The following is a 25,696-nucleotide window of genomic DNA, read 5'->3' as shown; positions in this document are numbered from 1 at the left end:
CTTTCCCTGTTGAATTTCAAGATGGTTTGTTGCTTGTTGCAGTATAGAGGAGATGGTCTAGATGACCTCCTGGTAGACCTCTCAGCCCTGTATTTCTATGGTTGTATAAATTTATCTCCACTACCAGGGAAGGAAAAAATCCTGTATGGAAGCAGTATGTAAATCTGTGTCAGGAGGCCACAACTCTTAAGGAGGCTCACAGAGTGGGGCAGTCGAGCTTTCGTGGAGTCTTGAGTTTGCTCAAGACTTCATGACCTCCTTTTTAAAATTCTGGATCTTCATGGATTTTCTCCATCTGATGTCAGATTCTATTAATGCAATATCTGAGCATCTCAATAAGAAGTAATTTGCTAATGTATCTGCAGTATTGTAACTGTATTCACAGTACCCTTGCAATGCACTCAGAAAATAACTTTGTTTAACTGACAAGGAAGTTGAGGCACAGAATGTAAAAAACAAAAGATTAGAAAAGGCTTTTAGGGGATGTTTATGCATCTTCTGTGCCTTAAGTTGCGATTATAAAATCGCAAATAGATACTATTTCAGAAGTATACTTTGTTATACCCACCCTGTCATTAAGAAATGTGGGTTTTCTTTCACACTTTGACTCAATTACCTTAAAACTGCTCCTAACTGATAATTGTGTAGCTGCTTTAAGAAACCAAAGAGCCTCTCCACTGATGGACTTGCTGTCTGGAGCCTGACTGTCCTTGCAGTTGGAGAACTTTGCCAAGGGCATAGTCTGACAATTCTTGTTACTCTTTTCTCGGTGGACACAGAGAGCTGTTTGGTCCCTTTGTTGTGTGTGTGTGGTGGCTTTTCTCCTCCTCCCAGCCTTTTCTACACGCCATCTGTGATCCTCTTCTGTTAACTACAAAAAGCAATGCCTGGGTGGGGAAGGTGCGCTTCCTTCCCCGCAGGCGGGCTGCCCACCAGGGATGACACAACGCACAACGGGGGGTGTGCAGACGTCACTGAACCACGTCACCGGTGACAGCCACGAGGTTTTAAATTAGGAGTTGAGACTTCTGAATCTGGTGGGAAGTGGTGGATTTGGCCTATGAATCTGAAGTTTAGTGTGTGAACTTCTGCTAGCATCTTGGGCATCTTTGCAATAGCTTCAGCTGCAAGTTGGATGATTGCAAATAAAGTTTAAAGTACTGGAAAGGAATAAATGGTAGTTTTATGGCAATTTTGTCTAAAAGTCTAAAAAGATTGTGCATCTCTTTTTGTCAAAGAACAAAAAATTGAAATTGCCCAAAAGATACGATGTTTTGTATAGTGAAAAGTTTTTTCTCAATATCATTTAAAAAGGTAACGCCTGAGCCTTTGAAACAGATTTCACAAGTGCTTTTGCATACTTCTGTTCTTATGGCGAAAGTATAATAATAGGAGTCTGAACACACAGTGAACATACAGTAAGTCAAATTAACCCATTTTTTTTCCAACCTAAAGATTTGGTTTATTACTATATATGGAAGAATCATTTAAAATAAGGTTGTAATTGCCGTAACTTCAGGATTTGGGGAGAACCCTGGTTTGTCATGCACAAGTGGTCTACCAAAGGTTGGAATTCAGTTCTTCACTTATGTATTCTTAAGCAAAGAGAAAGCAAGTACATTTTAGTAGATCAGAAAATAAACAAACAAAATCCCAAAGGATGTGGGTGCCCGAAGGCTCACCCCATTGTTCTAGATGCATCAGCCGGTCTAATAAAACATATTTTATTTCCCTGCAAACTTCTCCTTCACTATTATCTTTGTACTGTCACAGCTACAAAAGTGACACTGCATTATTGCATTCTTGTACGGTGCAAGTTATTAATGAGGTAGTGAAGAAACTACTGTTATGAAATTATATTCTTTCCTTGTGAAAATGTTCCCTTGCTTTCTCTTTACTTCCAAAGGAGACGTATCAGTTTATGGGATTGGCATATGTGATTTGACGGCTGAGTCATTATTGGAAGGAACACAGAAAAGAATTGTAGTTTTCCATTACTTGCAGGAGATACAATATGTTTGTTTTCTCTTCATACTACATAGGCATAATTGCTTGATTCCTCTTGTACTTGGCATTTTGAATTAGCTGCTTTAGTGACGATGCTCTCCTGAGGCATGGTGGGCCACCAGGCTGCTGGTTTGATTTTTGTATGATGACAGGTAGGAATGTTTAAACTTCTTTCCTGCCTGTGTGCCTAGGTCCTGTAGAGCACCCTTGCTCTCCACGGCAGCCGCTTGTTCTGCAGCATGGGTGCCCGTTTCCCTGCAGCTGGTCCACCCTCACCGACTGGCCCTGGTGCGCCTGTGCATGTGGTGAGTCTGTGGAAGGGCAGCAGGGGATGAAGCTCCTTGCAGATTGTTTCCTGACTAGTTGATGTTTATTTAACGTAGGAGACTTCATTCTCAAGTATGAAAACATTTTGATTGTATGTTAATTTACTTTGAAAGGCACCTGCAGGTATTATTTATTACAGTACAGGAGTTGAAATCAGTAATGTGTAATGGAACTAATTTTTTAGGGGTTAATGAAGATCAAGTGCCAAACAATCTTATGCAGATCAATTTGCGGGGAAAAAAAAAGTCCAGAACTGATACCCAAATGTTTTTTTTCCCTGGTTTAGACAGTAATTAAAAAAATATTCCCTGCATTTAAGGAAGACTAAAATTCAGAATTAAGTAGATCAAACTCCTGTTTTGATTTATCACCTACCTGTTTGTGTATAGTCATAACAGGAGAATCGGCCATAACAAGTGAAACCAAAACAATGAAATAACCAAAGGTGCTTGTAAGACTGCTGGGGTCAGAGGTACACATTGACTGGGCAGCTTAAAACAAACAAACAGAAACCACAAGCAACAAACCAACCAGAAATTTTCATGACCACAAGGATTATCTTAAATACTGTACAGATTTTGAGGCTGTCCTACACTGTCCTACAGTTGGTTACATTATTGAACAAATTTCAAATCCTTTCCTTCCTCAGTAATTACTTGAGGGAAGTGACAACGTATTGTGAATTTACAGTTAGTACGATACAAAATTATCACAATGTAATGTACACAGATGGCTCTTTCTAGTGGATGGCACCAGGTTTCCTTTGGGTTAGAACACGGACAGGAGTACAGATATGAGGCTGAAGAGGACATTGCTGCTTAGAAATAATGTTTAGAGGCTTCTTCCACTCCCATAGGCAATTATATGGAAAATATTAATGTGCTTCTGGTCTTGATCAGTTCAATTCCCCTCGTTTGAAACTGAAAGGAAAGAAGGATAAATTATTTGAAAATTGAAGACATTTATCTGTGACATTTAATCAGTGTAAAGGGATTTCTCCTGATCCATGAAACTCCCAGTACAACATAAATGTATCTAACCCTCATCAATGATAGGCCATCCGTCAGCTTATATACTTTTTTCCTATTACTGCAAGTTTATCCTCAGATCTAGCAAAAACCATTCATAAATTCATATTAAAGGTATGTTGTTTGGAGAGGATATTATACAGTATAATTCCAAGCTCAAAATCAAGCTGTGATAACCGCTCTTTATCTGACATACTAAGCTTTCAATCACACTTTATCACAGATACAGGCGTCAGTAAATGAGCAGTTTTTTTCCCAGGAACAATACAGATAAGCAAAGGTGGCTGAGAAGGTGCAAAGCGTAATTTAGAGAAGACAGCAGGTCTGTTAGATGTTTTCACATCCAGTATCCTTTGTAAGAAAAAGCCCATGAAAAGAAATTAAAAATGACTTAGAGAGTCATCTTCCTGAATTATTCAAACCCTTATTTTTCTGCTCCAAAGCAGAAATAAAAGAATTAGTACTTTGTTGTCATACAAGGGCTTGTATCAGAGGTTGTGCAATTGTCTGGGAAAGCTGCTGGGGGAAGGTGTAGCAGCTCTCTTCCTTTTCCATTATGGTGAATAGCAAGCTCACTCATCTGCACTGAAACGTGGGGCTCAAAGAAGAGGACAAGGAGGATTTTATTAGTCTGGACTGATGCTTCTAATAGTACAAGCTGTGTGCACTGATGGCTAAACTGGGCCAGGCCTCCTAGTCACAAGTGCTGAATTGAGAAACTCACTATCTTTGGCTTTTGTTTTCTCTGCGTCTGTAGAAAAAGGTAAGTTGCTGAAAAGTAATTTGGAAATGGGACAAGTGTGTATGCTTTCCCATATTTTGTGATTTTTTAATTTTGTTAGAAATGTAACTTTGAATCAGATGATTCCTTTTCTTTAAGAACAAACTTCCGTTGGCTCTTTGATGCAGTTGAAATTTTTTGACAAAAATCATTCAGATGTGTTAAATATACTTGAGTTGGCAATGAAATTTCTGACCGTGCTGTATAAAGCGTCACTGCTGTGCCATACGGTGCCTGCAGACCAAGGTGTGCATGGGTGTGTGTTCCTTGACACTTTCTGTTGTTCTCCTTAAAAAGCTGCAACAAAAGAGAAGTGATTTTTAACTTAACCAAACTTGGTGGCATTTGAAAAGGTTGTTAGTTCATGACCTGCTCTTCTATTGAAACATGTGTGTGCCTTCCAGGCCAGGCTATTCAGTAATGCAATCTTATTTATTTTAACAGTAGGCAGCATTTTTTGCGTGCTCCAGCTTTATTGCGTGACTGGTTGTGTTGTGGGAGGAAGAAACTTTATTGGACTTGTACCAGTTTATGCTGTATTTAAATTACATCCTGAGACACTTTTCTTCAGAAGTTGTTGCATTTGTATTCAAAACCACCACTCTGAAAATAGTCTGTATTACTGGAAAGTGAGCCCCCAGACTATTCTTTTGTTTGTTTGTTGGAGTCTGAGGAGCAGTTAGCTCCAACTACAATATCTTAGAGTTACAATCTGGTAAGGTTGTCTTCTTACAGATGGAAAAAAAAAAAAAAATATATATATATATATATGAATTCACAGAAATATCAAGGCTGCTTCTCACATTAACAGAGCACAGAAATTCCCATATCCATGACAGAAAATGAGGCAAAAAGACATCAGTACCCAGGGTTAAGTGGTGGTCATGGCTGAAGCAGCTGACAAACCTGGTTTTCAGCTAAATAGGAAAAAAATATCTCTACAGCCAAATGTATGTAGCTCAATCCCCCAGTATTCCCAGTCCACTTAAACTTCTCTAATGAGAAATTAAGAGTGAACCAGACCGTGGCACTAAGAAAGTTTTGATTTATGCCTCCAGAAGAGTTGGTCAATAGTCCTGGGCTGAATGCGAGGTTGAAACACAAAAACGTCCATCACGGTAGGCCCATGGTCACTCTTGAGAAAGGGGCCTGCCAATACTCTCGCTGTTCTTTGGAATTTATTAATAAAGAAATAGGGAAAAAAATATATATCACATCTTGGGGAAAAATAAAAGCAGAATTGGTGTCAGAGCTGAATCAATGTGCAGCATTACTTGGTTACCTGTTTCAAAAATGAGATTGATGTGATTTTGTGGAAATACACATTAGCCATAAAACAAAGTGCATTTTGGGAGAAATAGGACTTCTGCATAATTTAAACAGGCAGGTTTCCTTGGACATAAATGGGAATTGAATAAGGCCTTAGGCGTTTTTCTATTCATACATTAAGAATTATTAAGATGGACTACCACACTTACAAATGCTGATAATAGAGGCATAGAGACACTCGAGTCACAGGAGAAATCTTCTGTTGCACTTACAGCCCTGTAATTGGTCTCTAATTATTGATTGCAGCAGAGTTCCTTGAATACAGTAGCAGCTCATGTTGGGGGATAATTTATGTTCATGGAGAATTATTACCAAAGCCACATGTTATAACATACTTAAAAACCTTTATGCTTTATGGAACGTAGAATATTCTCAGAGTGCCAAGTAAAATAGATAAAATGCTTTGGGGAAAACTTGAATGTGGTCTTGGTTGTGTGGAGTTTGGAGCCAGCAGGCATTGCTTTACTGATGCTTCAGAAAGCCAGAAGAAAGCTCCCAGCAAAAGAAGAGTCAGCTTCATCAGGATTTCAGTGTGTTAAATCATAGTTTTGAATTTATGCTGCTTTTTCATGTTGGATTAATTTTTAGGAGTAGATACTGAGTATTCATCTGACCTGATGGCTAGAACTTAATTGCTGCTGAGGGTAATTAAAAAATAAATAAATTGCTGCAGCAGTGCGGGTTCCTCATCACATGGTACCCAGTACCCTGGTTGTGCAGCAGGCTCAGGGCTGTCAGCAGCGTGTGCAGGAGTCTTCCTCTTCTCCACTCTGCACAGGTCTTGCTTACAACAGAGGGAAGATCTGGAACATTTTTGTTTTTAACTCTGTCCTGCTCACTACATGGGAAAAAAAAAAAGTCTCCCTGTAGAAAAGCTTGTGATTCTGAGAAATGGTGGATAAGTTCAATCCCTCCCATGAAGTCTCAAGAGGAGAAGAGGGAGAAGGATAATGCTGGGTGCCTGTGAGAGGACTGAGCATCCAGGCAGGGAGAGAAGGAGAGCAGCTTTGACTTCAGGAGGAAGCTAAGAAAGAAAAACTCTGGTCCAGAGCAGCTGAAGTGGAAGGCAGTTCAGCTGGGGGCCATGGGCGGTGCGGGGGCTCCCTGTGGCATCCCTGCGGGGCTCTTGCCACCTCCCCTGCTCCGTGCTGCCTTCCTCAGCGAGGCGTGGGGGAGGAATTTTCCAATGGCATCCCCTCCAGCTGGGTGTGGGAGGTGTTCAGCTCCATCGCCATCTGCTAAGGAGGTGTTAGAGAACAGAGGGCTTTTTCCCTGTTCTATTTCAAGAAAGAAGGAAGAAAAGGAATTTGTGTGTGTTTCTGTGTCAGAGTTTGCAGTTTACAGTAATAATAGCAAAACCCCATGTAACAGCTGCAGAAGTTCTCATGTACACTTGTACAGAAATATGAAATAATTATTGCAGTCAGTTCTTTTCAATGTTAATACAATAGCATTTTTTTCTCCCAAAGGAACAGTCTTACAAATGGATAGTTAATAGTCAATTTTGTGATTCTGTAATAATAATTCATTATTACTGCTTTAATTTTCTTTATATGGTGGCCCAAGGGTGGTAATCCAGAAGCAGTTGGTTTGTGATTATGGTGCTCATGCTTCTCATACACAGCTCCAACACCCTACTGATGCCAAAAGATGACCTGGGTCATGGCAACCCCATGAAACAATGCACTCCCTATTTATCAGTCCCTAAGTGATCCCTGAAACCACATCATGGATTCTAGTCTAAATTTCTCTGTAAATCATCTTTGCTTTATTTTTATGTATACCTCTGCGTAAATCTGCATTTCTTTAGGTGGTGTATTATGGAGGAAATTAATTCTAGTTCAGTAAAATTAGTAATATTTAAAATTATTTTTCAAGTTCTTACTAAGACTTGATTTAGCAAAGATTTTGTGTAGTTGCTGGACTATGGACTGAGATCAACAGATGTCTTGTTCCGATCCAGACTAATGATAATAAGATTAATGTGTTTAATTATTTATTTTCAAAGTCCTGACATCATTTTTTAGTACGTACCTAATGGAAGAATTATTTATTTTCCCCAAAGATCATGGAAATGTTGAATGACTCTGGTAGTTGAATCACCACGTTTCTTCAGGTTTCCCTTCTGATACAGCACTGACTTGCAGATACTTATGTGAGTGAGTAATCCTGTGTGTGACTTCGATGCATTTGCATGTAGCTCCTTTACGAGCTTGGTAAAAGCTCTGCTGTTCGGGGAGCTGCAGACACGTCCCTCCTCCGGGGAGATGTGCAGTCCTGTGCCTCCGCTCACGCTGCTGAGCGAGTCCCGTGCGTGATGCGCATCAGTCAGGTCTCGGCAGTGCTGCTGCAGTCGGAGGGCTTGGTGTGTCAGTAGGTGTCAGCATTCAGTTGCTGTGTAATTGAGCACTGTGATTGAATGCTCATGGCAACACGCCTGCGGAATTAATGCCAAGTACTCTACAAACTGTGCTTTAGGATAGGATTATTCAACCAGAAGTTTCTGGATACAGAAAGTGAAAAAGATACTTACAGCTCTGTTTGGCGTCCAAACCCCCAATTTCTTCACTGGAAACGTTTTGCTCCGTCACACTTGCTGACAGCACAGTGTGTGAACACGAGCACTTGCCCATGCAGTGTTGTGCAAGTGTTGTGGACGCTGGCTCACCTTATGTCTGTGCTCACCCTTGGGTGGGTTGCGGCGCTGCTGGCAGCACGAGCCCGGGCTCCTTCCCCTTGAGAAGTGGATACGTGCCTTGGACAAGCTGCTGGCAAAAGTCTCTGATAGCTGTAGAGCACCTGTGGCTGTGCCTCCTTCTCTAACCACGTTTTAGCCTCCCATTTTTCCAGGCCTGTGACTGTAGGACTGTGTTCGCTCAGTGTGTTGGGATGAGCTGGTGCACACCCTAACAACGAACACACTGGGGGAGGCTGCAGTCGTAGCATGTTGAGGAGACTCCTCGAAGGGTTGTCAGAGGGGTTTCTGAGCTCACATTACCTGGTGAAGTGATGGGACTGTGGCTTCCTTGCGGCTTCCTGTGCGCTTTCAGGAGAGATGGTGTGAGGAAGCACAGCTCGGTGGCTTTCCTGCAACACAAAGCTTCAGTCTTGGCCCATCTGTATGAGGGGATTGTGTGGGAACATAACAAATCTGGAAATGGTGCACAGGTTACAGCTCAGGGACTGCAGAAAATAAAGTAACATGTGGAAGCTGTACGCGTTTATATGTAACAATGTGATTTGGGTTTTAGAGATGCTGTGGTTGTTACTGCTCTTAAATCACCTCCCTGGATAAGCACACGCGTGCACAGCCAGGCTTCAGCACACCAGTCCTTGGTCAGTGCTTCAGCCGTCAGCCAGGGCTGCTGCTTCGTGCAGATCGCTGCCTGGTGGAACTAATTAACTTGCTCTGTGTAATTGGCTTTGTGAGGAGCAAAGAACCCCTTTGAACTAGGATCTGGTGCAGTTATTTTCATATCCATACTAATGCTGTTTCCTCTAGCAGATGCAGGGCTTTTAACATCTCTGAGCCTTTTTGGTTTATGCTTTCTGTTCCTTCCCTCTTTCTCTTCCCAGCCACTGTAACTGCTGGCATCAGGTGAAACAGCATGAAGAAATACTTTTTTCACAGACCTGCTGTGCAAATGACGTTGGATTTACAAACCTGAAGGGGGCTTGCTTGCCTTCCCAACCTGTCAGTCTCAGGAAAACTCCACTTCAACTGCAAAATGCAGCTGTAGGAAACGTGAGGTTCTGCAGTGAGCATGGGGGAAAGTGCAGCAATGGGACAGATCTCAGCAGTGGCTGGGTCCTCTGCTCTGCACTAGGAGCAGATCAGATGTCAGGTCAGGCAGTGCCCAAGGCGAGGTCTCTCCAGCTTTACTCCTTATGGTTCGACTCAGTCAACTGAGAGTCTTTTTTTATCTTGTCAGAGGGAATGTCCCTGGGCTGAGAATTGCGTTGTACCCCATTAACTTCCAGTAGTAAGGTGGCCTTGCACGCTGAGCTGTTCCAGCCTTGAGGGATTATCCAAAATACTTCAGTTGTGAAGACCAGCTCCATTTCTGCCTCCTCAAAGAAGATGCTGTGGCCTCATCTCCACTTCTCTATGCATGCCGAGAGCTGTGTTTGTGCCTCTTCGGGAGACGAGCCCACTCGGTGCCGTGCCAGGCAGGTGGTGACTGCCAGCACCGACATGTGACCCCATTGCTGCACCCCACCTGGCCCAGTTTCTCCAGCTGTCATTGAGAAATCAAATCACTCTTTTGTGAAGTAGATAAAATCCAGATGCAATGGTGATCATACAGTAGAGGCGGTGGTGGTACAGGGATTTTCGTTGTTATTGCTGAATTACGATATTGGTGAAGGAAGAATAATTACCCATTGCTCATCAAGCACTCCTTAACCACCGTGCTACAAGAATATAGCTGGTGCTAGCAACTAATCTTCTTGTAGGCTTTTGTGAGAAACGCAGGATTATCCCCTTCATTTCACCCATTCAGCTTGTTTCTAGCTCATTTTGCCTTGTTATTTCTCTAAAGAATGCCAATTCTGCCTCATGATTCCATCCCTTCCTGGCTGACACATTGATCCTTCCTCGGGAGGCTCCGCAGTGTATTCCTCAGTAGTTCAGTATTACAGCCTGCCCTCAGTATAATGATTTCATTTAAACACTAACGCTTCCTCATCCTACAAGTTTAAAATATGTTGCATTTTGCTGCTGCCTGTGCTCAACAGCCTAACGCCAGCAGAAGTGAATCTGGAGCATCACGGGATGAGGCGGTGTGTTTAATGGAATCATTATTTTTAGGAAGGAACAAAGCAGTGCCATTTCTTGCAGCATTCAGACTTCTCAGTCTAATTATTTCTTAAATGCTCTCTGAGGAAGAGTGGGGGGAGTTTCTGTGGGCAGAAATACAAGTGGTGCTGGGCATGGGTGTCTGTCCGGCTTCAGGGGCTTTGAGCCACAAGTTGGGTAAGCGCAGCTCTGCATTGTTGTAACGAGCACAAGAAAACCACCTGGTAATTCCCGACCGAGGGCAAGCTGCTTGGGCCACGTGGTTGCAAAGGATAAACTTGTCTGCGGGACCACTCACCAGTGTGCACTCAGGCAGAGCAAGTGAAGCTGGGACATGGTAAATACTTCTGGCATCAGGCAGTCAGGGTTAAAACCCAACAAGTCAGCTGTGTGAAGTGAGAGGAGTTCCCTGGATTCAGCCTGAGGCCAGCAGGGTTTCTGCACCAGGGGGCTGTTCTGTAGTGATGTGTGAGCTATTCCTGGAAGGGTCCTTTGCCACAGCTTTTGATAGAGATGGGAACACTTCTAATTACCATTTATTTTTGGTAAAAACAAAACAAAACAAAAGCTACCTACCTATCTGCAGATCTGGTAAACACTTTGTGAAGAGATGGTCTATGATACAATAAATAAAGTCACACACAACTGAACGTGACAAATTCATATTTTTGAAAGCAAATGTATTTATGGCTTTTGATTATGATATATTTTCAGTCCCAAATTTAGTTGGTTTATATATGTATTTGTTTTGGGATTGCAAAAAAACCAATTATGTTGCTTTTTTTCCTTCCTCCCTTATGTTCACCCAGTGAGAATAAGGGAAGGTGCCCAGGTCTCTTGCTGGGTGATACCCACCTGGGCTTACCCTGCTACAGCGGTGGCTTCCACCTTAGAGCACTACTGACCTCCAAGCCAGCATCAAATAGCAATATGCATTGGCTATTATCATCTCCCTGGAGCCACAGAAGAACCCTGGTGCCTTTTCTCTGTGCTGAGCAGGGGAGCACGGCACCTGTCCCTTGTGGTGGTGTGGCCACGATTGATGTTAATTTCTGTGCCCGTACTAAGCCTGTGTAAACTCTGCTGATCACTCTGGCCAATACTCATGCACTGTTATTTAATCCTGTTTTCCTGCTTTACATAAGCAGTTTACCAGCACGTGATGATTTGATTTTCTTGGCACCCCACTTACTTCTCACTTTTCTTTATCAGTTGATTTACTGCTTCTAGGCAGAAGATGAATAGTTTGCACTTTGTACTCTTAAATCAAAACAGAATGGAAAAGACTGGTTTAATCATATTTTATTCCAACCCCACTTATCTGTATCACCTATTGCTTCGCCCTGTCAGGAGTGATATGTCTGCAATATCCTATCTGTGGTGTTTGCTCACCACAGGTTTTGCTTATTCATGATTCCAGCATTGTTTTAGAACAAAGCCGTGAGAAGAGGGCACCGAGCAGTTCAGCACTGCTTCTGGTGGTTTGAACAATGAGACCGAGATGAGTTGGGAACAGCAATTCAGTAACAGTTTACCTTTCCATTTAAACCTTGGCATAGTTTGAATATGAACTGTAAGCTAGGTCTTAATTCTGCATGATGTTTACGCATATTCTTAACATTAAACATATCTGTCAGGCTTTCCAGCTACGTATATTTTACCTGACATAGTTGAAGTATGTGAACCAGTGGTTGTTTTAGCACAGGCTTGTATACCTCCTTGAATCTTGGTCTGAATGCAAAAACTGGTTTTGCATTTTTTGATTTGAGTTCAATTCATACTGGATTATAAAGCAGAAATTAAAGCAACTTAATGAAAATATATTTAACACTTTGGTGATGTAATCTTATCTTAGATGAAAACAAATGTTTGGACCATTTTTCCAACTGGATTTGAATTCTGTGGTTCAAGCTTCATGAATGTACATCCCTAATAGTTTGGATAAAGCATCTGGAAACTAGCAATCCATTCCTTTCACAGCCAAAATATAACATTAAAACTGTTTCAGTACAGCTTGGCAATGAAAAATGTTCTAGATATCAAACTACTACAGGGTGAAAGATTTAACTTTGAAAATTAAATAATCAAATGAGTTGACATTACTGTGTGTATACGCATGTGGTGCATTCAAATTATTTCTCATCAAAAGACAAATTCCTTGCAAAGACAGACAGTGACAGGATATTTTTCCATTGCCTTTTTTCTTGAACTGTATTTGAGCTGGCACGATGTATATAAGTGGAGCTTACCTTTAAACAGAGTTGGGTCTTCAGCCTGAAGCGTGCCAGAGCTTTCTGCTCTGCCACAGTGGTCTTCTGCTTCTAGCAATAGAGCAATTAAAGATATCCTTTATTTGATCAGCTGGAGAGCATTGTTGGTGTAATTTTCATTTTCCTCCTTGCCTGTTGCCAGCATATGAAATGATTTATAAGATTTATAACAGCCTGAGCAATACTGCCTGTGGCTGCAAACAGTTCTTCAGAATTTTCCATTTCTTTCATTGGAGTGTAGCTACATAAATGGTACTTGGTGTTTTCTATCTCGTTTGCTATTTTATTGCCTGTGAATCAAGCAATAGAAAAGCTTGTGTGTTCAACTCCAAAGGTTTAGACTTGAAACCAGGTTCTGCCATCACTTAGCACTGTGGCCCCTTTGAGGGGACTAAGCTAAATTGAATTACATCTTTTCCAAGGCTACAGCAAACAACACAGTCCTGGCTGAGCAAGGCTTTCTCCAGTTAAAAATCACTTTTTAATTTTGTCCACTCATCATGTTGTTATGGACAAATTTTTCTGAGCAATCAAAGGAAATTATGAAGGTACAAACTAATGCATTACTGTGATAAAATACAACTTTCAATTCAGTCAGGCTAATTGACTTATTGCTCACCTCAGCCTGTGAGCTGTGGTGTGAATCAGCATGGAAGTGATTCACAATGAACCACCACAGGACAGCGGGAGAGGCAGCCTGAAGGATACATGTGCTCTGAGCAGCTAAAACTAATTTTAAACAATATGGACAAAAATGTTTGTTCTAAAGGTCTTGGTTTGACCAGTCAATAACACCCCCTCCTCTTACGTTTTCATCCCTAGGCATTATTCACTCTGAGCTTCCTTTTAGTGCCCTGGGACTCACCAAAACCCCAACCTGCAGTTCTGTTGCACAATGATATTTGCTCTTTCACCACCCATAAAGCCAATTAGTGAAACCAAAGATTTCTTCCTATACAAAAATAAGAAGTTAGAATACGTATCTAGTAATCCTTTGTAACCTTTAGAGGAAGTGCTGTGTGATATTTAGAGATGAGCTCCTAGCCCTGGTGGTAGCCGCTGCTTGCAGCAGCTGGTGGTGCAGGGGCCAGGCTGCACAACGCGGGAGCTGCTCTGCTCGCAATGAAGAAGCTGAGATTGCGGCTTTTGCTCAGGAGCAGCTGAGGCTATTAGGTGGCATGGGTAGCTTTTGCACTCCGTGGATGGTCAATGTAATGCATAAGAGCAGCCTGAACCTTTCTGAAAGCACTAGGATTTTGGGAGACGAAACTGTTGAATGCCTCCTGTGTTCTGCTGAAGCAAGACCTGCTCTAAAACTCAGGAAATCAATAGGCTTTTCCTGGTGTCCTTAACTCTCACCATTATTAAATTGCTATTCTTCTCTTGCTGCTCTTCTTACTATATTTGTTATTTTTAAGACTGGTGCAGCTGCAGAGTTGTCTTACCTCCTGTTGCTGAGAGCTCACTGAGTGTTTAAAGATGGGACTCATCCTTTTGAGATGAACTTCGCCTTAGCTTTCCTGCCTGATAAATGAAGAAAACATCTTCTCATGATGGCTGTCTTTCTCCATCAATTATGGAATATCAGCCACACAACATTTCAACAGCTATCACTGAAACGAAAAATACCCTCTGTGTCTAAATGGACATAGCTCTAAAAGACTAATGGTGGGAATCGTAGGTGGACCTATGAGTTGTTCTGCCCTCTGAAGAAATCTTTCTGACTTGCCTCTCTTGCAGTCATTCTTACTACCTTTGTCAAAAAGCAATTTTAGCTGTAGGCTTCGTTGCTGTTTTGTGCTTGCTGTCTTTGGAAATAACTGAGGAATTATGGAAATTTCAGTTAGGAAGTAGTCATTTTGAACATTATCTATTTGGTTCAGTTTCTTCCAGAAGAACACACTTAAAGAACGTATAGAAATCATTTTTCAGTCTTAAAGCTCAAATTGTCTTGTTAGCGTGTCACTTTTGAGTGAAGAAATGGATTGACATTGATTTTTCTTTTTTTCCCTTTTACACCAGTATCCAAGTTTTTTGTGTCAGTTTGATTCAACAGAAACTGAGATCTGCCTTTATTATTTTTAGACTACTGACAGTTCAGTGTCTGTGACACACAGGGAAAGTTCCACACGCTTCTGACAGAGATTACACTGCTTAATGTTTTCTCTTTCTTACGTTTCTCGTGAATGCCATACCATGTTGACTCCAAAGTGAATGAATGCTGGTTAAGATGTACGGTAACTGAATTGACTTTGATTTCTGGAGTTTAGGCAACGCGTCCATGAATTTCTGCCAGCTCACACCTCCGTTAAATCATTCTGAAAATCTCTGCCAGAACAACTGCTCCCCTGTGATCTCAGGCCCACTGGAAAGCACCACCCTCGGAGCTGCTAGCTTCTGGTGCCCAAGAGCTATGTCTTTGTGACAACAAAAAGTGAAGAAAAAGATCACCAAGATCTCAGAATAGGTGTGTGTTTTATAGGCACAGCAAATGTGTCCCAAATGTATGTAGACGGCCCAGTCTGAGCCGCAGTGGCCTGAAGCTACGCGTCCCTTCTGTGTCCTGTGAGCATGAGCAGCCCGAGGCTATGCCCTGTGCCCCACGGTGGGGACGGGCTTTGCTCAGGGTGTCTGTGTGCCCTCCTGCCAGCAGTCACCCTTGGTTCGTGTCTGCCTTCCTCTGCTGCCTTAAAATCCTGGCATTTCCTTTCTGAACTTGGCCTCTGAGCTCTTGAGTTTGCTGCCACGCGTTCCGAAAGGAGCAGACTCCTGGATATGCACACTGAACACCCACTCCTCCCTCTCCTATTGCTCCAATGGCTTTCTTCTGTAAAGTGTATGATGCACTAAAATTAACCTTACTGTCCGTATTACTCCTTTTGTCACCATTATTAAGGCTCTGGTATCTATATAATAAATATTGAGTTTGCTGTTCTATGTCTTTCTCTTTAATATGCATTGGGTATATCCCAAATTTCTCACAGTGAATTTAGAGGTACAGGACAAGTCTATGCATAATTCCAAGTGCTCTCCTGTGCATGAGGAACTCCTCTAGCAATTACCCATGTAATTTATATATTGGCAAGCCCAGGGTCACACATGCTCATTAAGCATGCAGCCCTGGATGTGTGTGCAAGAGGTGAGGTGTGTTTGGAGTTGGGCTTGTCAGGTGTAACCCTGATGCTCTTGGATGCTCCTGCTGGAGGAGTCACTTGTGTTGCATCACATGCCTGGGATACACAGGGTAGTAAATCCTTTGGCTAATGTAAGTACATCAGTCTGGGTGCCTATGGTGCATATGAAAAAAAAGCAGAAATAAAGTCTAGCTAATAACTTTACTGAGGATCCAGCAGTGAATAATTTGCAGATTAATGAGTGAAGACAGTCCGTGCAAGTAGCAGTAAAGGAGTGCAATGCCTTGTTAAATGTCCCACTTTTCATTCCCTGGCCATTTTTCCTATAGAAGCATCCTCTAGTCTCCTTGCCTCATTGATTCACTGTCTATTTGCAAATCACATTTGAAAACATATTTCTTCTTCAGTGATTATAGGTTCTAATTCTTTTTTTTTCCTCTGCCATTATTTTAACTTTATAACTATGTTATGTATATCATGTGGAAAATATTTCTTTGTGAATTACACCTTGTGGAATAAAGGTATGTTGGACTGAACTGCAAAGTCTGGGTACAGAATCCGTCAAGGAGGTCAGATGCTGGGCAAGAGCAACTGCGTTAAGCTGTTCATCTGTGGAAAACAGGCTCGAACCAAGTGGATATTTGGCTGTACCTAAAGTGTGGTGTGTTATTCTGGCTGTCATGTGGATGCCAGTAAATATTTTGCTTTCAGAATGTAAACGAGAGTGTGTTGCTGCCGGGTCTTTGAACTGGGACTGACAGTATTAAGTGGTGGACAAAGGTGGGAGCAACTCTTGAGCAGCATATAGAGGCTACAGCAGAGAGAGATTTCAGATATTATTTATTGTCTGTTGTAAATTAATTCTCATGTAAGCTTGTTTGTAAGTCTTTTCCAGTGCGTAATTGGTAAATATTTCAGAAGTCGGGCTCCACTGGTACATGGTGCTCGCAGAAACCTGCATGTCACAGGGTCCACACAACAGGCTGCAGTTAGCTCCAAGTCACCTGGCATTGTAGTTTCTTCCTGTTAGGTGATTTATTGGTCTGGGTCTGTGTATTACAAATACAAATCTGTTTTGCTTTTTTTTTTTTTTTAGGTGTGGGGTGGTGCTAGTTAATCTGGCAAGTTTCAGTTTACATGTATTTGCTTAACTAAATTGCAAGGGTCAATTATATGTTCAATCTGATTGTTGATGTCTGTAATTAGATGTACTCACTTTGATTTTTTCTTACCAGAAATTATTTTTTATTAAAAAACTCTAGTCTTTCTGTCTGCCTTATATACTTTCTGTGTATGGATATTTGTATACATGCATTTATCTAAGTATAGGCTCTTCAACTACATTTTTTATAATTTTTCTTTGATAGCAAGCATTTCTGTAAAACATTCTATATGAACAGGCAAAAGAGGACTTGTAAGAAGATACAGATGGAGGGCTTCAGGGTGTTAATAACAAAAATAATTAATAAAAAAGGGGGTTGGGGGCTATCCCTGTCAATGCACAGTCACAGGCTTTTCCAGCTTTCAGCAATTTGCAGCTGTGGGATTTCCCAGTCCTCCAACCTTCCCTTTGATGCTCTACTTATCTACTAACAGGCAGGTTTTATTTCCCCACTTCATTCACCTTGATCTTGACCCAGAAAGACAATTATTTAAATTCCAAGGACCCATTAATCTTTGACATCCTCATAGAACAGAGCAAATCAGCTGCTTTTATAATGCAGACATCTATCTTGTTGGAAATGGTCTGAGATCAAAAGGTTACAGGTGAATGAGGAGCCAGTAACGATTTGTGGAGCTATTTCTGCTGTTGAGATCTCTTCACCAGGGGCCTATCCCTCGTGAAACACATCTGGAGTTTCATCTGTGTTGGGGTTTTCTTCTCAGTCTTTATTACAAACTATCTTAGATATAAATCCAAACCAGCCTTGGAGGTCCAAATGATTTTACATCTGGAATTTGTGCTAATCCAGGTCACAAAACATTGCGTGTACAAGGATATTTTTCCTTGTCTGGTGGCCCAGCTCTGTTAGTCTGATTATAGCAATGAATTACAATGAAATTTTTTCAGTGTGTTTTTCTTTGATGGATGAGTGCACTTTCTCTTCTTTTTCCCCTTTATAGACCAGACTGAAGGATGTATTTGATCACCAAGAGTTAATTATTAAAGAGGGAAAGGAACATTCATTTCAAAAGCAGATGGTTTTCAACGTTCACTGTATGCTGGCAGCAAGGCAGTTTTCCTCCAGCTCTGTGGTCCTTTATCAATATGCAGCTAAGTATCAAGTGAAAATAAATAATGGAAAGAACATTGCATTAATTTTTTCCCCTCCATGAGAGAATAATATGGCCTTGTCTTACCAGTCACCAATGGAAAGAAGACAAAGAGGTTAAAGTTTCAGGATTAATTTCTGGATCTGCATGCTTTACTGATTTACATGCCATAGAGCATCCGCTCATCAACTTACTGCTGTTTCTATAAGGAATAATGTTAACTACTAAACTAAAAAACAAAACATTCACGTGGTGGTGGGTGGGGTGGGGAGGAATAGCCAAGTGTTTAATAAGTATGCTACTCTTTGACTGCTGTGAGGGCTTGGGCTGATATACTTTAATGGGCATTGGGTAAAACCAAATTAATTTCACTCTACGTGAGTTTTGAGTCTTTCAGAGCTTCCACTTAAAATTTCATTAAGAAATAACCATTCTAGGCAGAGCTCTGACCAGCTGGCTTGTTGGCTACCAACCCTTTTAGAAAGAGGATTTAAGGGCTTTCATATGTTTGCAAACCAGCCACTCTTGGTATGTATGAACTGTCCTTCTCTCCTCCTTCTATCCCACCTTGTGTATAAAAATACCAGACTGTTAATCCTAGAAAATATTTAGGCATTTTGAGCAGTTGCTTCTAAACTACTTTTACTGCAAATATTGCCTAAGCAAGTAATGCACCCAATTTCTAATGCAGTATATAGAAGTTATCCACAGAAACCTCGTCCTGAAGATAATAGGATGTGAGGAAAATTAGACTTTGGAGATGGTTATAGATAAGTAAGGTGATGGGCCATTCTTTCATTCTCTTGAAAACATTTATCTAAGTTAAAGATGTTAAAACTCTAGAAATTCATTTCTGAGTAAAGTAACCTGCCATAAACCAACTGAAAATATTACTTCTATAAGGCAGTATTGCACTTAAGTGGATATTAAAGGTACTTTGAAATCTAGCAGCATGGTTTGGTGTTACTATATGCTATACTTTGAATACTGAACACCTTCTGTACGTACAAATATGGAGAAAGTGTGATGATGGTACATGGCATGTCAAACTTCATTTTCCAATTTAAATTCTCTTGTTAACAACATTAAAACAGGTTCTGTATTAATGAGTTTGCTCAAAATTCCACTTCAGTGGCTTCTCTGAAATTCTGTTACCATTTTGTTAATATAAAAGGCTGTGTTTACCTTTGGATTTTAATCTCTCCAAATCTTCATGAAGTTTCCTGCATTTATAGAGATGGTTGGCTGTGCAATATTTTTGTCTGTTGGCTTAGAAAAAAAATTGAGATGTATGTCTACCTATCTACTAAGGCAAAATGTCAAAACTGGTATAAATCACCTCAGACTCAGTTCTCTTTGTTTTCTATGCCTGTGGTGCCTCTCCACTGCATCTTGGAACCTCTGCTCGCCTCTGGTCAGAGCTGTGCCTGCCCTCTCCCAGCCTTGTGTGCTCACCTGCTGGCTCCCATTCATGTTTCCTGGCTCCTGCATGTGGCCAGTTCACCTCCACATACACCAAATGGGCTGGAGGGTAGTTTTGGGGCTCGGGTGCAGTTCTTCCTAATTGGTTGAGCATCTGCTTTTGTTGAATCCAGTCCAAATCTTTCTGCAGATACGATAGAGAGAAAAGTCCAATCTGGGCTGAATGCCAGCTAGGCACTGTGCTTAAGTAATAAGTACAATTATCTTGCTAATAAACACCAGCTTTGAATTAAGCTTATGTTTATAAATACATAGGATGCTTAAATGTTAAGTGGAATGAATTAAAATCCAAAAGAAGTTCTGTCACAGGCAAAGATGCAATAATGTACGTGCTTTCAGGGTTGTGATTACCTTACTTTCTTTTAGAATTCAGTATTTACGTTAATTCACCAAGGAAAAATAGTGTTAAAGCTGGGACAGTTTTGCACAAACAAATATTTTTCACTTAATATCTATTGAACCAAATCATAAGGTACAGAGAGGCGCATTGTTAGTACAGAAGTTTTCTATATATAAGCTCAATGTCTGTACAAAAAGAAAAGAAAGATTTACCCCATCACTGTGTGCACTGCTGGAATGCTTTGCTCACACACCTGTTTGTTGCGTGCTTTGATTCAGGTTATGTCTGCAGGTTAAAATTCTGTGTTCTATTCTTTGCAGTCGACCCTTCCTACTATCTACGTACATGGTTCTCAATTTCTGGTTGTTCCAATGGCTGTTTTCTTAGTCACCTTTACTCTTTCAACAGATATTCCAAGGCTTAAGAGTCTTGCTAGCACACTGAACACAGACGAGTGTTATTACTCATTTTAAAGTAGTCTTAATCTTGTCTTTTCATCTGTCGCTATAGGTTGTATCAGTCCTCTGAGCATCACTGAACATTTCAAGACAAGTTGTTTGTGAAGCATGATCCCAGCAGATCCTCCACAAGAACAAAAAGGTATTATTCATATTTAACAACATGGAGACAGAGTTAATGTTTAGTTTAGATGCCTAAATAAGCTATAAACTTACTGCCAGCTGCTTTCTTTAAAAACGTTTTACTGTGTTATCTCTGCCCTGTGCTAGTGACATGCAGGTCTCAAAAGGAAGAGAAGAGGGTAAGTTTTACCTTTTTTTTTTCCCTTGCCTCTCAGATCAGGGAGGTTTTGTTCCATTTCTGTCAAAGGCTCTGACAGGTGTTCTTCCTGCAATCCTTATAAATCGTTCTAAATGTCTGTGTGGCATTCACCTGCCTTGTATTTTTCTTTTAAGTTTTGGTCTTAATTGGGATCCATGTAGACATTTATTTAGTTTGTTTTATTGAGCAGCAGCAGAGCAGAGTATTCCCTCCCATGGAGGCAGGCTTGGGAGAGGACCTGAGGGCAGGTAGTTTTGTGGAGACCTATGCCAATCACAAGCAATTTCCCTTTAAATAATTTATTTAAAATTATTTAAAGGTGGGGGGAAGGATGCATGGAATCATTGCCATCTGTGTGCTTCTTCTCTGATGCTAATCAAGCTCTTCTGCCAGGTAGCTCTTCCCCATGGGCCTCTCTTGCAGGGAGTTTTTTAGTTCAAAGGCTCTGCAGAAATCCAAAGTATCTCAGCTACCACGTCCTGTCAGACCTCCAGCTTGCTGCATCTGTCACTGTAGCCAAGTTTTGTGCGATGTGGATCTCCATCCTGGTGGGATCCCAGGGAATGCTCCCCTTTTCTTCTCTGCTTCCTGCCATTTCTTTGAGTTTTGGTTTGTTCTTTTTGCTTGTTTCACCTGCCCTTTAGTCAGATGGACTTGTTCAAACTTAGAAATGCAGCCATGGCTTTCTGTTTGAAAGCATATTGAGAACAAAAATTATGATAACGTACAAAAATGCAAATTGGAATTGATCATGTACGGTACAGCCTAGAAAAGTGCTAACAAGGACAACATAATCAGACAACACGATGTTCACAGAGGATGGAGCAGTGGAACAGAAGACTGATGATGGAAGATAGAAACACTGCAAAAAGGAGAAAAAGAAATACAGATCCAGCTTCATGCCTGCCTTCAGTACAGAGGTGATAAGAGATGGTGAGGAGTGGCTGCAGCTGAGCAGGATGCGAGGTGTGCTCAGGGAGTGCATCAGCAGCTGCAGCTGGCATCCATCCATCCCCATGTCCTGGGGTGATGGCAGAGGTGTGCTCGCTCCTCTGTTCTTTGACCAGTGCTTTTAGCAATGTGGTTTGCAGTCATCTGCAGAAAACAGTTGAACTCTCTTCTATGAATTACATTCTTATGCCAAGAATTCGGGAAGTCTGCCCACTATTATCAATATGGTTGGTTCCTTCTAATCAATCATACTAAGTTGAATAGAATCTAATATTTCCTACCGATGTCTGTGGAAGGAGGCTTAATTTGAGGTCATTTATTCCATTCACTAAAAGTTTTACAAGTAGCTTTAAGGATCAAGCAGCTTTAAAGATCATGTTATCTGATAACTATTGTGTTATTGTGTTAAAACTAGAACATAAAATTATTTAATTACCATATTCTGTATGTTCAGCTCCTCAGGATATTTTTCCTTTCCAGAACATGCAATCAGCACATCCCTAGGCCAATTATAAATTATAAAATATCACCATCAAATATGAGTATTCTTGAGTGGAGGTGAGTATTCTGAGTGGGTATTTACTGAAGAAGAAGAAGAAAAAAATTAGAATTTGCTTTATCACTTTCTTTGAGTTTGCCTTCTTCAAAGCCAACTAATTTATCAGGATGAATATTTGTAGACACAGCAGACAACGGAGAATATTTATGGAAAGTGAATTTTAAACTCAAGCATGAATATTAATGCTGAATCTGAGTTATTTTTTATTTTTATTTATTAATTATTTGCTTTAACTGGGGAAGATATCACAAGCATTGCACTGCAACTTAAACATCCGTATGTGCAGCAAAACTGAACCTCACAGTGAAATGGGATGGTGACTGTTAGCATTTAACTGCTCATAAACCACAGATGACATTTTATGTGGATAAGTAATTATATACAGATACCGTCGCGTAAATCCTGTATTTAATAACTTCATATGAGCCAGGGAATTTGAGGAAAGAAAAAGATTGCTCATATGCTAGTGAATGGTAATCAAATTTATTTATTATTTTTTATTATTTCACTCAAATAATAACCAGTAGTTAGTTATTTTACTCACAGATTCCATGGCTGTCCATATTATCCCAACTATCTGTGCTAATTAAAATAATTACTTTGATCCAGTACAAATAAATTTGTGCTCATTTGGTAGTTTCTTTTGAACTGTAAAGAGAAAAAAGCTGCTGAAATGTGGTAGGTGTGATTAGAACAGAAAAGAAGCAAAATCTCCTCTTGGTCCTTCATAGGGTGGCTTAAGAGGGGGAAAGCTGATGTGGGGAGTAAAGAATGGGAAAATGGATTGATAACAATTCAAGCAGATACTACTTTCTTTGTGTGAGTTTTTTTTTTTTCCCCTCCCTTCTGGTTGGTTGTGGCTTTTTTGGTTTTCTTTTAACAGCTGCCAGAAAAGATGCCTTTGGGAGTTGGATAGTTTGACATTTCAGGGGTGATAAAATGGATGCACTTGGTCAGAAAACTTCTAATGCCTTTCTCCATCCAACCTGGCCCCCTGCCACTTACGAACAATTTAGCTCATAGGAAGATATTTTTCTTTCTTTTTTTTTTTTGTCCCTTGACAGCTCTGAGGATTTTGTCTGCCTGATTTTTGACAAAGTCAGGATCAATGTTCCACCAGATTTGCTTATGTCTTAAAGCCTTCTCATGGGACTCCTATTGCATCTATCAAGGTGGATGAATTCTTTTTATAGATAAGCAACTTAAACTTTGGACGTTTTTTTCCTTTAGCAAAAACAAACAAAAAAACCATCAGTCTTCCATTCCAACAGGAATAGCTAGAATCCAAAAGCATGCCATAGATTATCCAAAATTTTTATCTCCTGGTGAATAGAAAGTCCTTTATAATTTTTTGACCTCTGCAGAAGTAAGGATATTGCTCTTATAAATTAGTTTCTCCTTCTGTAGTCTGCTGTAATGCATTGAGATTATTAGTACCGTGACCTGTATTGTAGTTCATCCTTTTTTCACTGATGCATTACTCACACCTCATCATATCACCCCTTCTTTTGGAGTGGCTTTTATTTAGAATTGTGGTACTACCTAATTTTAAGGGATTTCTTTATTTTGAGCCACAGAACAGAGAATTGGTCGGAAGGGAGCTGTGGAGGACTCAGGGTCAGACCCGACCCTGGCCCAGAGCAGGGCCAGCCTTGGTGCTGGGTGAGCTCGGGCCAGGTTTCTCAGGGCCCTGTCCGCTCAGGTTTGGAACATCTCCAGGCCCCCACAGCCTCTGTGGGCAACCTGCTTGTGCTTGGTTTTCTCCACTGTAAAATCTTGCCAGGTGTCAAATGCTCCTCGCAGAACATCCTGGCTTTCTGCTCAGTGCTGAGGCAGGGGTGGCAGCTCCTGACACCCATGCTTTGAACCTCACAAATGCAATTAAAAAGCACGTATTTTCAGTCTTCCCATTTCCTCCAGGCACTATGAGTTTGAAAGACAACCTTTTGCAGAATTTATGATCTCTATTTGTAATTCAGAGCTATTCATTCAATTATATGTGCCTGGCTTTGTAGGAGTGCCAGGAGCTTAAAGACATCTGTTTCTTAGGCTTGCTACCACTGCCTTCCCCCAGGATGCTTTACCTGGTAATAGGATTTTATTCTATTTCTCTCATGCAGTCCCCTAGTTAAACTACACAGGGACATCTGCCATGCAAAATGCATGTCACACCTCCCTAAATTGGTATAAATTCTTATTCTACAGGAATGCCAAAAGGCCAGGAAAGGATGTGTGAGTTCTCTTGCACTGAGGACTACGTACATACAGTCCAGATTGGCTTACATGAGAATTTAAGACAAGATGCAAAGAAGGTTAATGGAAGGACTGGAGAAGCAACGTAAACACCGCTGGCCATAAACTCTCACCGAATTGCAGTGCACTTATTATATCAACATATTGTTACTGCTCCATTATTTGTATGCTATATATACATGGATAAATATTTATGAACAGTTCTCATTTTCAGTTTCATTCTAGGAATTGTTATGACTGAATAAGCACCTCTGCATATGTCATCTTCAGAAGGGCTGTCACTGGGAGACTGCAGCAGCTCTCTGGGCTGATCCAGGAACTCATTGTAATTCCCTGCTCATAGCACTTGAAGGATCAATATCATTATTGTTAATGGTCATTGCATGCATGATTCAAGATGAAAACAGCTGCCAAATGTTGAATCACACTCAGACAAACCATCTCAGTGCTGTGCTGTGGCAGCACGTTCCCAGCTAAGCATGAGTACATGGCGTGTCGGCCCTGCTGTCCGGATTACGGGGACACACGCCTCAGTGACGTGACAGGCTGTTTCCACAGACTGTTTTCAGATTGTAGCTTTATTTCTGACTATGGGAAACAGTACAGCCAAGGGTCAGGGGAAGAAGTATTATCCTTTCATGCAATTTTATGTATTTCTTACTTTGAATATCTCAGGGATACGCAAAGACATTCAGGTGCCCAGGAGTACCGATGAATGTTTTGGGATTTAGGTATGCAGCCCTGTATTTGTACTTTGCATGTTTTGAAATCCATACTGCTATTTCACAATCTGGCTCTTGAACATTGTATTGCAATTTAAAATATGTGGTCTGACTTTAATAGATATAAAGAATTCATGTAAATATATATATTTTTTAAATACATTTGCCCTTATTCAGTACAGTTGACAATCTTGGTTCACCAGAGTACCTAAAAGAAAGCCATAATAATCAACTGTGTAAAAGTGATTTTATAGTACAAATTGGCTTGCTGGGACTGAGGGAGTATTTTGATTGTTATTTTCTCAGTGGAATAGATTGATGTGACATCTGAAATGACAGTCAGGAATAGATTCTGAACTGCCACCTTCATCTCTTAATTAGTACAAGTAATTCTTTTGAACAAGATATGGTTATCATCGAGTTCATTTTGTCCCAGTGAGATTAAAGAGTGCTTGAATTTCACTTTTTTTTTTGTCCCAGGGGTGGGATAATCCCTGTAATTACATCATATTTTCCACTGTTATTCATGCATCATCTCTAGTGATACTGGGATCTTCTGCAGATCACTTTGAATATATTAGACAAGCCTTGCCAATACACTTCTCATTCAGCAGCTGAAGATTGCTCTAATGGAAGTTGCTACTTTGAGTGATATAAAGTT

At 40.7% G+C, this 25,696-nt stretch overlaps 1 long non-coding RNA gene across 1 annotated transcript in view; it reads left to right on the top strand.

The window, feature by feature from the left end:
* The window catches only part of LOC311441947, a 46,807-nt gene extending 21,610 nt beyond the window's left edge, over nucleotides 1-25,197 (top strand). Inside the window, exons 7-10 of the long non-coding RNA XR_014696342.1 lie at nucleotides 17,799-17,948; nucleotides 20,281-20,370; nucleotides 20,499-20,530; nucleotides 24,266-25,197. This is a non-coding gene — a long non-coding RNA (uncharacterized lncRNA). The remainder of the gene's footprint in view (nucleotides 1-17,798; nucleotides 17,949-20,280; nucleotides 20,371-20,498; nucleotides 20,531-24,265) is intronic.
* Nucleotides 25,198-25,696: the final 499 nt, after the last annotated feature.

This window comes from Aythya ferina (genome assembly GCF_964211825.1).
Source record: "Aythya ferina genome assembly, chromosome: 10".
NCBI lineage: Eukaryota > Metazoa > Chordata > Aves > Anseriformes > Anatidae > Aythya > Aythya ferina.
Note: the sequence above shows the minus strand (reverse complement) of the source record. Positions and strands in the feature narration are given on the sequence as shown.